General features: G+C 41.4%; 1 protein-coding gene across 5 annotated transcripts in view; it reads left to right on the top strand.

Moving 5' to 3' along the window:
- MAG (myelin associated glycoprotein) overlaps window positions 1-16,309 on the top strand; it is a 94,913-nt gene that overhangs the window by 42,040 nt on the left and 36,564 nt on the right. For all 5 annotated transcript variants that reach the window (XM_072155040.1, XM_072155037.1, XM_072155038.1 and 2 more), the window contains exon 2: window positions 587-641. The gene's annotated coding sequence lies outside the window, so the exon portion shown is untranslated. The remainder of the gene's footprint in view (window positions 1-586; window positions 642-16,309) is intronic.

Below are 16,309 nucleotides of genomic sequence, written 5' to 3'. Positions count from 1 at the left end.
ACTGCTGTGCTCTGTGCCCTCTGCAGCCAGTGTTAGGTATTGTCCCTGCAGAGATGTTTAAACATACATTTGTGTATATATATATCCCAGGATTGCAACTTCTCAAATTAAGTGTGTCCTCACACTGCTGTGATCTGTGCTCTCTACAGCCATTGTTAGGCATTGTCCCGGAGACATGTGTAATCAGACCTTTGTGTATGTTGTTAGTAACAGCAGGACTGTATTCCAGGATTATAGCTTCTCCAAAGTTCTGGGTAGAGGGAAGGTTGTCCTAATACTTTTGTACTTTTGGCTCTTTAGAGCTGCTCCACAAGCCCCTCCCATCTGCTCTGAGTAAAAGCTGTTGGCAAGCTTTGGGGAATACTACAGCAGTCACATGGTGTAGAGGTGGCTGGAATACAGGAGAAGCTTAATGTAAATAGCACAGAGCACAGCAGGGTGAGGATCCTGCTATCCAACCTCCATAACAACACACACAAAGGTTTTCAATCATACATGATAAAAGATTCCCTTCTATTGTTCTTTTTGTGGATTTGTTTGGTTTCCGTGATTGTCCACGTCTGATATTTAGCATTTTCTCTTTCAGATTTGAGCACATCCCAGTTTTATGCGGTGTAGTCGGAGGGCCTTGCAGCGAGCAGGTAAGTGCAGGTTGTTGTATTGTTGTCAGTGAATGTCTCCACATGGTCGAGGATCCGTCTTCATCTCTGCTACATGTCACCTGTTGTGTGATACAATGACACGGGATGGGACCTTCTGCTTCGCCTTCACAATGTGTCCTGTAAATTAATTTCTTGTGGCCGCTTTCGCCTTTGATGACTTTCAACCTCGCCGGAGCCTCGCTGGGTCCAAAATCCAGAATCCTGATCAAAAAAATCCCCAGTATAAAGACATCTTTAACTCTATCAGTGCTGTCCACTATCTCTAAGTGATCCAAATTCTGGAAAAGCTGGGTAACGTGTAATGTGATGCTATTACTTCTCAATCCCAACTTTTCCACCATCCTGAATGGCAATTCTGCTTAGATATGAGATATTTTGAGCGGATGAGTAATTTAGCAATCCAATAGGAGCCAGCGGTGTAACCTGGTGGGGTGCAGAGGGCGCGCTCAAATCTGGGTCCCCCAAAAGTGTCTTCTTCCCATACAAAGAGACAAGTTCTAGCAAAATGCATCATAGTTTGGGAATTGTACAGATTTAGCATTTCCGCTCACCTATGTCCGAAACCCTACATGGCCCCCATATTTGTCCCTCATGTGTATAATATACACTCTTTTAGCAAGGACATGCACCCTACAGACCATACAGGGCCATCATAAAGAAAGGACCTGATAGATACTATTAGGGTACATTCACATTGTTGTAATGGCCGGGTACTGGTCCCAATCGATGTCTATGGTGTCCCAACGCACTGTGACTGTGCACAGAGAAATATAGGACACATATAGGGCATGACATGACATCGCCGCTCTCGCTTCTCTATGGAGAGGGGAGGGGTGAGCTAGGGGGCTAAGGTCTGGGCGAACATACGTCATGTTAATGTACCCTTAGAAGGGGAGAACCTCTACATCAGAGCCGGCCACCGTAATACCCGAATAATACCCACTTTTATGCAAATATTCACACTCCACCTCCACTTTGCACCCCAAGGGTGAACCTTAACTCTCTACTTCCTGGGGTGAGCAATAGATCAGCTCCCTCTCCACCCCATGCAGTAGTGATGTATCAGGTTATGTCTTTAGTAAGTGGGTTCCCCATGCAGACATCAGGTCTGCAGAAGTGGGAGGTCCTGCAGTTACCTGGGCCTTTGATGTTGACCCCCATCTTGCTGCAGTCTGTGCTGCGTGAGGCAATAGGCTCAACTCCCCTCATGGCTGTTTCATCCATGTTTGTGCCTCATTTTGGAGGACAAAGCAATTGGGGAATGGAAAAGGGGTGTTGAAAAGACATATTAAAGACCCCTTTTATAGCTGGATGCTACTTGTCTAGTTTATCAAAGCATCCAGAGTAGGATGAAGGAGGAAAGAAGGGGAAGGTGTGTTTGTGTGGGTTTCCTCCGGGTCCTCCGGTTTCCTCCCATACTCCAAAACATACCGTTAGGTTGTTTAGATTGTGAGCCCATTGGGGACAGGGACCAATCTATCATGCTTTGTGCAGCGCTGCGTAATCTGTGTGCACTATATAAATAAAGAATTATTATTATTAAGGCAGGAAAGACAATTACTTGTTGCATGGATGGATGTTAGGAGGGAAGGGAGGGAACAGGGACAAAAACTAGGATATGGGTAAAGAAAGGGTCAATAGAAGGCGGCAGATTGTTACTTATGTATCTATTCTATGGAATCCCATGTACCAGGCAGATTGTTACCTATATATCTATTCTATGGAATCCCATGTACCAGGCAGATTGTTACCTATATATCTATTCTATGGAATCCCATGTACCAGGCAGATTGTTACCTATGTATCTATTCTATGGAATCTCATGTACCAGGCAGATTGTTACCTATATATCTATTCTATGGAATCCCATGTACCAGGCAGATTGTTACTTATGTATCTATTCTATGGAATCCCATGTACCAGGCAGATTGTTACCTATGTATCTATTCTATGGAATCCCATGTACCAGGCAGATTGTTACTTATGTATCTATTCTATGGAATCCCATGTACCAGGCAGATTGTTACCTATATATATCTATTCTATGGAATCCCATGTACCAGGCAGATTGTTACCTATATATATCTATTCTATGGAATCCCATGTACCAGGCAGATTGTTACTTATGTATCTATTCTATGGAATCCCATGTACCAGGCAGATTGTTACTTATGTATCTATTCTATGGAATCCCATGTACCAGGCAGATTGTTACCTATGTATCTATTCTATGGAATCCTATGTATCAGGCAGATTGTTACTTATGTATCTATTCTATGGAATCCTATGTATCAGGCAGATTGTTACTTATGTATCTATTCTATGGAATCCCATGTACCAGACAGATTGTTACTTATGTATCTATTCTATGGAATCCTATGTATCAGGCAGATTGTTACTTATGTATCTATTCTATGGAATCCCATGTACCAGGCAGATTGTTACTTACGTATCTATTCTATGGAATCCCATGTACCAGGCAGATTGTTACTTATGTATCTATTCTATGGAATCCCATGTACCAGGCAGATTGTTACTTATGTATCTATTCTATGGAATCCCATGTACCAGGCAGATTGTTACTTATGTATCTATTCTATGGAATCCCATGTACCAGGCAGATTGTTACTTATGTATCTATTCTATGGAATCCCATGTACCAGGCAGATTGTTACTTATGTATCTATTCTATGGAATCCCATGTACCAGGCAGATTGTTACCTATATATCTATTCTATGGAATCCTATGTACCAGGCAGATTGTTACCTATGTATCTATTCTATGGAATCTCATGTACCAGGCAGATTGTTACCTATGTATCTATTCTATGGAATCTCATGTACCAGGCAGATTGTTACCTATGTATCTATTCTATGGAATCCTATGTACCAGGCAGATTGTTACCTATGTATCTATTCTATGGAATCCCATGTACCAGGCAGATTGTTACTTATGTATCTATTCTATGGAATCCCATGTACCAGGCAGATTGTTACTTATGTATCTATTCTATGGAATCCCATATACCAGGCAGATTGTTACTTATGTATCTATTCTATGGAATCCCATGTACCAGGCAGATTGTTACTTATGTATCTATTCTATGGAATCCCATGTACCAGGCAGATTGTTACCTATATATCTATTCTATGGAATCCCATGTTACAGGCAGATTGTTACTTATGTATCTATTCTATGGAATCCCATGTACCAGGCAGATTGTTACCTATGTATCTATTCTATGGAATCCTATGTATCAGGCAGATTGTTACTTATGTATCTATTCTATGGAATCCTATGTATCAGGCAGATTGTTACTTATGTATCTATTCTATGGAATCCCATGTACCAGACAGATTGTTACTTATGTATCTATTCTATGGAATCCTATGTATCAGGCAGATTGTTACTTATGTATCTATTCTATGGAATCCCATGTACCCGGCAGATTGTTACTTATGTATCTATTCTATGGAATCCCATGTACCAGGCAGATTGTTACTTATGTATCTATTCTATGGAATCCCATGTACCAGGCAGATTGTTACCTATATATCTATTCTATGGAATCCTATGTACCAGGCAGATTGTTACCTATGTATCTATTCTATGGAATCTCATGTACCAGGCAGATTGTTACCTATGTATCTATTCTATGGAATCTCATGTACCAGGCAGATTGTTACCTATGTATCTATTCTATGGAATCCCATGTACCAGGCAGATTGTTACCTATGTATCTATTCTATGGAATCCCATGTACCAGGCAGATTGTTACCTATATATCTATTCTATGGAATCCCATGTTACAGGCAGATTGTTACTTATGTATCTATTCTATGGAATCCCATGTACCAGGCAGATTGTTACCTATGTATCTATTCTATGGAATCCTATGTATCAGGCAGATTGTTACTTATGTATCTATTCTATGGAATCCTATGTATCAGGCAGATTGTTACTTATGTATCTATTCTATGGAATCCCATGTACCAGACAGATTGTTACTTATGTATCTATTCTATGGAATCCTATGTATCAGGCAGATTGTTACTTATGTATCTATTCTATGGAATCCCATGTACCAGGCAGATTGTTACTTATGTATCTATTCTATGGAATCCCATGTACCAGGCAGATTGTTACTTATGTATCTATTCTATGGAATCCCATGTACCAGGCAGATTGTTACCTATATATCTATTCTATGGAATCCTATGTACCAGGCAGATTGTTACCTATATATCTATTCTATGGAATCCTATGTACCAGGCAGATTGTTACCTATGTATCTATTCTATGGAATCTCATGTACCAGGCAGATTGTTACCTATGTATCTATTCTATGGAATCTCATGTACCAGGCAGATTGTTACCTATATATCTATTCTATGGAATCCCATGTACCAGGCAGATTGTTACTTATGTATCTATTCTATGGAATCCCATGTACCAGGCAGATTGTTACTTATGTATCTATTCTATGGAATCCCAAGTACCAGGCAGATTGTTACCTATATATCTATTCTATGGAATCCCATGTACCAGGCAGATTGTTACTTATGTATCTATTCTATGGAATCCCATGTACCAGGCAGATTGTTACTTATGTATCTATTCTATGGAATCCCATGTACCAGGCAGATTGTTACCTATATATCTATTCTATGGAATCCCATGTACCAGGCAGATTGTTACTTATGTATCTATTCTATGGAATCCCATGTACCAGGCAGATTGTTACTTATGTATCTATTCTATGGAATCCCATGTACCAGGCAGATTGTTACTTATGTATCTATTCTATGGAATCCCAAGTACCAGGCAGATTGTTACCTATATATCTATTCTATGGAATCCCATGTACCAGGCAGATTGTTACTTATGTATCTATTCTATGGAATCCCATGTACCAGGCAGATTGTTACTTATGTATCTATTCTATGGAATCCCATGTACCAGGCAGATTGTTACCTATATATCTATTCTATGGAATCCCATGTACCAGGCAGATTGTTACTTATGTATCTATTCTATGGAATCCTATGTATCAGGCAGATTGTTACCTATATATCTATTCTATGGAATCCCATGTACCAGGCAGATTGTTACTTATGTATCTATTCTATGGAATCCCATGTACCAGGCAGATTGTTACTTATGTATCTATTCTATGGAATCCCATGTACCAGGCAGATTGTTACTTATGTATCTATTCTATGGAATCCCATGTACCAGGCAGATTGTTACTTATGTATCTATTCTATGGAATCCCATGTACCAGGCAGATTGTTACTTATGTATCTATTCTATGGAATCCCATGTACCAGGCAGATTGTTACCTATATATCTATTCTATGGAATCCCATGTACCAGGCAGATTGTTACTTATGTATCTATTCTATGGAATCTCATGTACCAGGCAGATTGTTACTTATGTATCTATTCTATGGAATCCCATGTACCAGGCAGATTGTTACCTATGTATCTATTCTATGGAATCCCATGTACCAGGCAGATTGTTACCTATATATCTATTCTATGGAATCCCATGTACCAGGCAGATTGTTACCTATATATCTATTCTATGGAATCCCATGTACCAGGCAGATTGTTACTTATGTATCTATTCTATGGAATCCCATGTACCAGGCAGATTGTTACTTATGTATCTATTCTATGGAATCCCATGTACCAGGCAGATTGTTACTTATGTATCTATTCTATGGAATCCCATGTACCAGGCAGATTGTTACCTATATATCTATTCTATGGAATCCCATGTACCAGGCAGATTGTTACCTATATATCTATTCTATGGAATCCCATGTACCAGGCAGATTGTTACCTATATATCTATTCTATGGAATCTCATGTACCAGGCAGATTGTTACCTATATATCTATTCTATGGAATCCCATGTACCAGGCAGATTGTTACCTATGTATCTATTCTATGGAATCCTATGTACCAGGCAGATTGTTACCTATGTATCTATTCTATGGAATCCTATGTACCAGGCAGATTGTTACCTATGTATCTATTCTATGGAATCCCATGTACCAGGCAGATTGTTACTTATGTATCTATTCTATGGAATCCCATGTACCAGGCAGATTGTTACCTATATATCTATTCTATGGAATCCCATGTACCCGGCAGATTGTTACCTATATATCTATTCTATGGAATCCCATGTACCAGGCAGATTGTTACTTATGTATCTATTCTATGGAATCCCATGTACCAGGCAGATTGTTACCTATATATCTATTCTATGGAATCCCATGTACCAGGCAGATTGTTACTTATGTATCTATTCTATGGAATCCCATGTACCAGGCAGATTGTTACCTATGTATCTATTCTATGGAATCCCATGTACCAGGCAGATTGTTACCTATATATCTATTCTATGGAATCCCATGTACCAGGCAGATTGTTACTTATGTATCTATTCTATGGAATCCCATGTACCAGGCAGATTGTTACTTATGTATCTATTCTATGGATTCCCATGTACCAGGCAGATTGTTACCTATATATCTATTCTATGGAATCCCATGTACCAGGCAGATTGTTACTTATGTATCTATTCTATGGAATCCCATGTACCAGGCAGATTGTTACCTATGTATCTATTCTATGGATTCCCATGTACCAGGCAGATTGTTACCTATGTATCTATTCTATGGAATCCCATGTACCAGGCAGATTGTTACCTATATATCTATTTTATGGAATCCCATGTACCAGGCAGATTGTTACTTATGTATCTATTCTATGGAATCCCATGTACCAGGCAGATTGTTACTTATGTATCTATTCTATGGAATCCCATGTACCAGGCAGATTGTTACCTATATATCTATTCTATGGAATCCCATGTACCAGACTTCCATCTCCCATCCAGTAAGTGAGGACAATGAATTATACCCCTTTAATTCCTAAGGACCCCCCATACCAGCCCCTCCATGAGCCTCCTCCATAGTACATACACCCACTCCAACACATCACATCTGGTGGCCAATTATTGTGACAAATCTCTGACTTTCCAAGAACAGAGAACACCATATGGTGCCCCCCCCTCATTAGCATACGTGAATCTATAGAAGATCTCAGCGTAGATGGTACATTGGCTTTCATGTCGGCATGAAGCTCAGAGGACACATCGCGCCGGCCCTTTAAAAGGTCTAAATGTAAAAAAAATGTATCTGTGACACGCGCTCCGCAGACAACGCTTATTAGGGTTTCCTGAAATAAAGTACAGCTGAGGAGCAGGCGGATTTATTTTAGGATGGGGGTAATTGACTCTAATAATCATTGCTATTGTTAGGTGATCCGCCGGCTTCCTGTTGAGCTTTTGTTATCCGATAGTTTAGAGATATCACAAAAAACAGCCCCGAAAAAAAAACCTCTAATACGTTCTAAAGGAAGAGGAAAACATCAAACACCTCTCTTCATCTATAATGGTCTCGCGTGGGATGAATCCTCCTCCTGAGATCGGGACAGATAAATCACAATCCACAGTGGGCCAGAGCCTATAGGCATCAAAGCCGCGGCTGACTTATTATCCAACCCAGAAACACCAACTGAAGGGAAATTAAAAGAGTAATTCTAGTCACAGGTGACACAGAAACATCCGAACCAGGAGAGAAAGAAGAACTAATGAAATACAGAGTGCTATATAATATATATAATTACTATAATACTCCCTATGTGCAAGAATATAACTACTATAATACTGCCTCCTATGTACAGGAATATAACTACTATAATACTGCCCCCTATGTACAGGAATATAACTACTATAATACTGCCCCCTATGTACAGGAATATTACTACTATAATACTGCCCCCTATGTACAAGAATATAACTACTATAATACTGCCCCCTATGTACAAGAATATAACTACTATAATACTGCCCCCTATGTACAGGAGTATAACTGCTATAATACTGCCCCCTATGTACAAGAATATAACTGCTATAATACTGCCCCCTATGTACAAGAATATAACTACTATAATACTGCCTCCTATGTACAAGAATATAACTTCTATAATACTGCCCCCTATGTACAAGAATATAACTACTATAATACTGCCCCCTATGTACAAGAATATAACTACTATAATACTGCCCCCTATGTACAAGAATATAACTACTATAATATTGCCCCCTATGTACAAGAATATAACTACTATAATACTGCCCCCTATGTACAAGAATATAACTACTATAATACTGCCCCCTATGTACAGGAATATAACTACTATAATACTGCCCCCTATGTACAGGAATATAACTACTATAATACTGCCCCCTATGTACAGGAATATAACTACTATAATACTGCCCCCTATGTACAGGAATATAACTACTATAATACTGCCCCCTATGTACAGGAATATAACTACTATAATACTGCCCCCTATGTACAGGAATATAACTACTATAATACTGCCCCCTATGTACAAGAATATAACTACTATAATACTGCCCCTATGTACAGGAATATAACTACTATAATACTGCCCCCTATGTACAAGAATATAACTACTATAATACTGCCCCCTATGTACAGGAATATAACTACTATAATACTGCCCCCCTATGTACAAGAATATAACTACTATAATACTGCCCCTATGTACAGGAATATAACTACTATAATACTGCCCCCTATGTACAAGAATATAACTACTATAATACTGCCCCCTATGTACAAGAATATAACTACTATAATACTGCCCCCTATGTACAGGAATATAACTACTATAATACTGCCTCCTATGTACAAGAATATAACTACTATAATACTGCCCCCTATGTACAGGAATATAACTACTATATTACTGCCCCTATGTACAAGAATATAACTACTATAATACTGCCCCCTATGTACAGGAATATAACTACTATAATACTGCCCCCCTATGTACAAGAATATAACTACTATAATACTGCCCCTATGTACAGGAATATAACTACTATAATACTGCCCCCTATGTACAAGAATATAACTACTATAATACTGCCCCCTATGTACAAGAATATAACTACTATAATACTGCCCCTATGTACAGGAATATAACTACTATAATACTGCCCCCTATGTACAAGAATATAACTACTATAATACTGCCCCCTATGTACAGGAATATAACTACTATAATACTGCCCCCCTATGTACAAGAATATAACTACTATAATACTGCCCCTATGTACAGGAATATAACTACTATAATACTGCCCCCTATGTACAAGAATATAACTACTATAATACTGCCCCCTATGTACAAGAATATAACTACTATAATACTGCCCCCTATGTACAGGAATATAACTACTATAATACTGCCTCCTATGTACAAGAATATAACTACTATAATACTGCCCCCTATGTACAAGAATATAACTACTATATTACTGCCCCTATGTACAAGAATATAACTACTATAATACTGCCCCCTATGTACAGGAAAATAACTACTATAATACTGCCCCCTATGTACAAGAATATAACTACTATAATACTGCCCCTATGTACAGGAATATAACTACTATAATACTGCCCCCTATGTACAAGAATATAACTACTATAATACTGCCCCCCTATGTACAAGAATATAACTACTATAATACTGCCCCTATGTACAGGAATATAACTACTATAATACTGCCCCCTATGTACAGGAATATAACTACTATAATACTACCCCCTATGTACAAGAATATAACTACTATAATACTGCCCCTATGTACAGGAATATAACTACTATAATACTGCCCCCTATGTACAAGAATATAACTACTATAATACTGCCCCCTATGTACAAGAATATAACTACTATAATACTGCCCCCTATGTACAGGAATATAACTACTATAATACTGCCCCCTATGTACAAGAATATAACTACTATAATACTGCCCCCTATGTACAGGAATATAACTACTATAATACTGCCCCCTATGTACAAGAATATAACTACTATAATACTGCCCCCTATGTACAAGAATATAACTACTATTTTACTGCCCCTATGTACAAGAATATAACTACTATAATACTGTCCCCTATGTACAGGAATATAACTACTATAATACTGCCCCCTATGTACAAGAATATAACTACTATAATACTGCCACCTATGTACAAGAATATAACTACTATAATACCGCCCCCTATGTACAAGAATATAACGACTATAATACCGCCCCCTATGTACAAGAATATAACTACTATAATGCTGCCCCCTATGTACAGGAATATAACTACTATAATACTGCCTCCTATGTACAAGAATATAACTACTATAATACTGCCCCCTATGTACAAGAATATAACTACTATAATACTGCCCCCTATGTACAGGAATATAACTACTATAATACTGCCCCCTATGTACAAGAATATAACTACTATAATACTGCCTCCTATGTACAAGAATATAACTACTATAATACTGCCCCCTATGTACAAGAATATAACTACTATAATACTGCCCCCTATGTACAGCAATATAACTACTATAATACTGCCCCCTATGTACAAGAATATAACTACTATAATACTGCCTCCTATGTACAGGAATATAACGACTATAATACTGCCCCCTATGTACAAGAATATAACTACTATAATACTGCCCCCTATATACAGGAATGTAACTACTATAATACTGCCCCCTATGTACAAGAATATAACTACTATAATACTGCCCCCTATGTACAGGAATATAACTACTATAATACTGCCCCCTATGTACAAGAATATAACTACTATAATACTGCCCCCTATGTACAGGAATATAACTACTATAATACTGCCCCCTATGTACAAGAATATAACTACTATAATACTGCCCCCTATGTACAAGAATATAACTACTATAATACTGCCCCCTATGTACAGGAATATAACTACTATAATACTGCCCCCTATGTACAAGAATATAACTACTATAATACTGCCCCCTATGTACAGGAATATAACTACTATAATACTGCCCCCTATGTACAAGAATATAACTACTATAATACTGCCCCCTATGTACAGGAATATAACTACTATAATACTGCCCCCTATGTACAAGAATATAACTACTATAATACTGTCCCCTATGTACAGGAATATAACTACTATAATACGGCCCCTATGTACAGGAATATAACTACTATAATACTGTCCCCTATGTACAAGAATATAATTACCATAATACTGCCCCCTATGTACAAGAATATAACTACTATAATACCGCCCCCTATGTACAAGAATATAACTACTATAATCCTGCCTCCTAGAGGTGAGGTTGTGTGCTAGTTGAGCTCCTGATCTCTCTGGATGTCTGGAGCTAGCCCAGGGCGGGGCCACCCTGGTGGGGAAGCTCCCCATGCAAGGCCCAGGCTTCTAGGCCTAATCTGGTGAATACTACTCAGCCAGTGCAAGCAACCAATGTGATTTCAAAAGACTCCGTGAAAGGAACAAATGTGAACAGTTCCAGTTTTACAAAGAAATTTGATGTGGAAAAACCAGCAGTTTCAGGTGAGAACTTGGTGAAACAACCTGCAAGTATGATTGTAGTACCTGTGAGTAAAGCTAAAGTGCCTGAAAGTCCAAAAGCAAGGAACATGCAGAGTGAGCAGCAGCCTCCATCCCAGGCCTCAGGTGGACAATCCACCTCCACCCCGGGCAGGCAGAGGAGGACATCGCTGGAGAGACAGACCATCCAGGAGAACCTGAAGCAGCGAGTGATGTTACCAGCTGAGCGCACCAGGTCTGGGGGAATGCAGGCTGGGAAGGAGATGCAAGGCGGCCATGAGGAAAGACCCAAAGGTGCTACTGATGTTGTGTCTGCAAGACCTCTGGGACCCAGTCACCCAGCAAGAGATTGTGACCCACGAGCAGTAACAGCAGCTTCCAAACACCAGAAGTCACAGGACTTTGCACCAAAGTCACAGGGTCTGTTACCAGGAAAGAGTGGTGGTAGTGCGGCTACAGGATCCAGGCCTGCAACCAAGTCAGAACAACTCCAAAGCAGCAAACTGCAGCCCCCAGAGCCATCACCTGAGCTCCAGCTGGCCGCTCAGATCCCAGCACTGGTGAGGAAGATGGACGCTTTACAAAAACAAAAGCTGTACCTGCAAAAACAAATAGATTGTACATATATGCTAAAGACAGCAAACCCGGGGAAGCAGAACCTGCTGGATAACAAGCTGGACTCCCTGGCCAAACAGCTCTCTGACATTGTGAGGGAGATGGAGTCTGTTATTGACCAAATGGGACCAGTTGGAGAGACCTACAGGAACCAGCAGAGGTTTGACAAGATGTCTGCGTCAACATCAAGGTCTGAGACCCAGCAGTCCCATGTAAGGCCAGTACTGCAGCCGGCAACTCTTCTTTTTGAGGAGGGAGAAGTATACAAAAGAAGATATCAACACGGTGAGGTACTACAAGACCCAGCAACCCTTGATGAGGCACCACAAGTCCCAGCAACCCTTGGTGAGGCACCACAAGTCCCAGCAGTAAGCAGACCTGATGACAGCAGTGAAGTTGTGCAAACACCACAAGGCAAACTGCAGGAGGACTCAGGACTCGCACCTGAAGGTAACACCATGGCACCTCAGGGTGTTTCTCCACAGGACTTTGCTGTGCAGGATGTTTCTGGGGAGGACATTCAGGACTGTGATGTGCAAGGGGTTAATGCTGATACTAATGATGCTGCTGATGTGCCTAATATTGTGGTTGGTGTTTCTGATATGTCTGATGTTTCTGTGCATAATAATGTCCCAGCTGAGGAGTCATCTCCAGTGCAGTCTATGGCAGCTAATGACGCAGAGAGCCCCGATGTTGTTGTGGAGGGTGAGGGACAATCTACAGCTGAGGAGTTCCCCCCACTAGTCACACCACAGACAGCAGAGCCCCATGGTCCGGGTGGTCAACAGCCCACTTGTACAGATGACCCACAGCCCACACATCCCCCACAGCAGGACAGGGGTCAGTCATCAGGGAATGCGTGGAGTCGGGGTTCCCCATTTTTCTCCTCCAGCACCCATTACACCGGCCAGGCCTTCAAGAGGAGGAATGTTGTCAGGTTTAGGCACAGAGGGGCGAAGGAGGATCTGCCTGACAGGAGGCATGTGGTCAGGGATATGTTGTGCACCCAGATGGGTTTCCAGCCAGCCGACATCCTGGCCGTAATAAATCTGCCTGATAGACAGGGGTATGACATTAGTTTCAAGCTGATGTCTAATCTGGACCGGTTCTGGGCTCAACAACCCCGCTACAGAGATACTGAGGGATGGAGTAAGTTTAGTTTTATTCCCATCTCCAAACTAGATACTGCAATTGTCACCATCATGTTCTGGAACGAGTCTGTCCCCCCTCAGGATATCATTACCTGGCTTAAGAGACATTGCACCCTCATGTCAGACATGACCAAGACCAGGGATGAGGATGGGATCTGGACCGGGGGGTGGAGGGTCCTGGTTAAATTACATCAGAACCAGAACGTCACCCATCACCTCCCCAATTCCTTCTTTATCGGTAGAGAGAAGGGTGTATGCTTTTATTTTGGTCAGCCCAGGTTATGTTTTAAGTGTGGAAGATCCGGTCATGTGGCGAGTAACTGCACCACAGTGAAGTGCACCCTGTGTGGGGACCTCGGCCATGTGAGCGCCAACTGCAAGACCATCAGGTGCAACCTTTGTGGTCAGATCGGTCACCCCCATAGGGACTGCCCTGATGCCTGGCACAACATCTGTAGGGACCTCCCCGATGAAGACCTGATGGAAGGGGCAGATGTACCAGAGGAGGAGCAGGAGGAGGAGGCCCTATTGTCAGGGTCAGTGTGCACAGTACCAGAGACCCCGGATATTAGTGGTGCTGCCCCGGACCATCCAGGGACAGGTAACACAGAGGGAGACATGGAGGTAGTGGAGCAGCCTGTAGTGCAGCCAGCGCCCGTCTCTTCCCCTGAACTGATACCAACCACAAGGGAAAATAATAGTGTTAAAAAGAGGAAGAAGGATAAAAGCACCAGAAAACCTGAGAGTGCGTGGACCACCGTCCAAAAACCCTCAAAAATGAAAGTGCAGAGTCAGGCTGATGTTACTGTAACCACTAATAGGTACAGCGTACTGTCCGAGTCAGATGGGGAGGAGGAGATAGATCGAGAGCTGCAACGTATGATGGAGGAATATGATGACGACCCAGGGGGAGATCCTCCCACAAAAAGGAAACCGCTTAATGCCGAGTCTCAGTCAGTTTGGGATATGGAAACTTGTAGTCAGGGAAACAACTCTGACTCTGATCTATGATGATGGGGATGGTCTTTCTATTTCTTTTTATGATGGCGCACTTCCATCTTACTGTGGTCACCAGTAATGTGAATAGCATTAGAGCTAGAAGGACCAGGCATGTTGTGTATGATCATCTAAAGTATCTCAAGGCCGATGTGTTCTTCTTACAGGAGACCCGATTAAACACCTTGGGTCTCATACGAGAGGCGGAGAGAGATTGGCAGTCTGGTCCTTCCTTTTGGTCGCTGGCTGTGGAGCCTTATGCCGGAGTCTCCATCTTGTTTAACACCCATGATGTCACCGTCCACAGACTCACCGAGATATCGATGGGACGGTGCCTGCTGCTAGAGGTCACCATCAGAGGTAGAAGACTCCGGCTCATTAACATCTATGGCCCACAGACAGTGACCGAAAGGACTCAGCTTTTTAATGATGTGAAGCCATATCTGTTCACATCTATTCCTGTCATCATGGCTGGGGACTTTAATGCCACCACTACCACCAGGGACAGGAACAGTAGGCCCCTTACCAGGGACTGTAAGGTCCTAAATAGTATTATTCAGCAGGCTGGCCTGTCCGATGTTTTTGTAGAGGGTGGTAGGAGTCCCAAGTTCACTTACACCTGTGCAGGACGCAGCAGCAGGATAGATCTAGCTCTGGTAAGTCCTACTGAAGCCATAAGGGAAAGAAGGGAAAGAACGGTCCCATACTCCGATCACTCAGCTTTATATTTTTGTTTGGGTGCCTCTAAGTATCCTGAGGCTGGTAGAGGGCTGTGGAGACTAAATTCTGGTCTGTTAGATGATGATTCTGTCCAAGAATACATTTCCTCTTTCTTTCAGCATCAACTGGACAGAGTAGATTTTTATAATAACATGGCTGACTGGTGGGAGGACGTCAAGGAGGAGATCCGATCCCTCTTGCAGAGACTGTCAATTAAGAAGGGGAGAAGTAAGTACAGCCAGTATCTGAGACTGCGTAAAGAATTGGAGTCACTCTATTCGGCGGGTGGGGATGACCAACAAAGGATTGACCGGCTGAAATCTGAGATAAGGCAGTATCAGTACAGTAGGTACACCTCCCTGGTAGTGGAGAGGGACTATGGCACCCGAGGGGCACCTGATCCATTTGAGAATTGCCGGGAGCGTGTGGAGAAGAAACTGATCGCAGGTCTCACTGACTCCCAGGGTGTGTTACAAGAGTCTCGGGAGGGAATCCTGGGGGTGGTGAGATCGTACTATACTGACTTGTTTCAGAAGAAAGCTTTGGATAAGGAAAAAGTGACCCAATTCTTGGAGGCAACTCCAGGCCCTGATACTAGAGATTTGGATTTTTCTC

The sequence above is a fragment of the Engystomops pustulosus genome, chromosome 6, assembly GCF_040894005.1.
Source record: "Engystomops pustulosus chromosome 6, aEngPut4.maternal, whole genome shotgun sequence".
In the NCBI taxonomy this organism is placed as follows: Eukaryota; Metazoa; Chordata; class Amphibia; order Anura; family Leptodactylidae; genus Engystomops; species Engystomops pustulosus.
The sequence above is the reverse complement of the archived record's forward strand: the minus strand, read 5'-3'. Positions and strand labels throughout refer to the sequence as shown.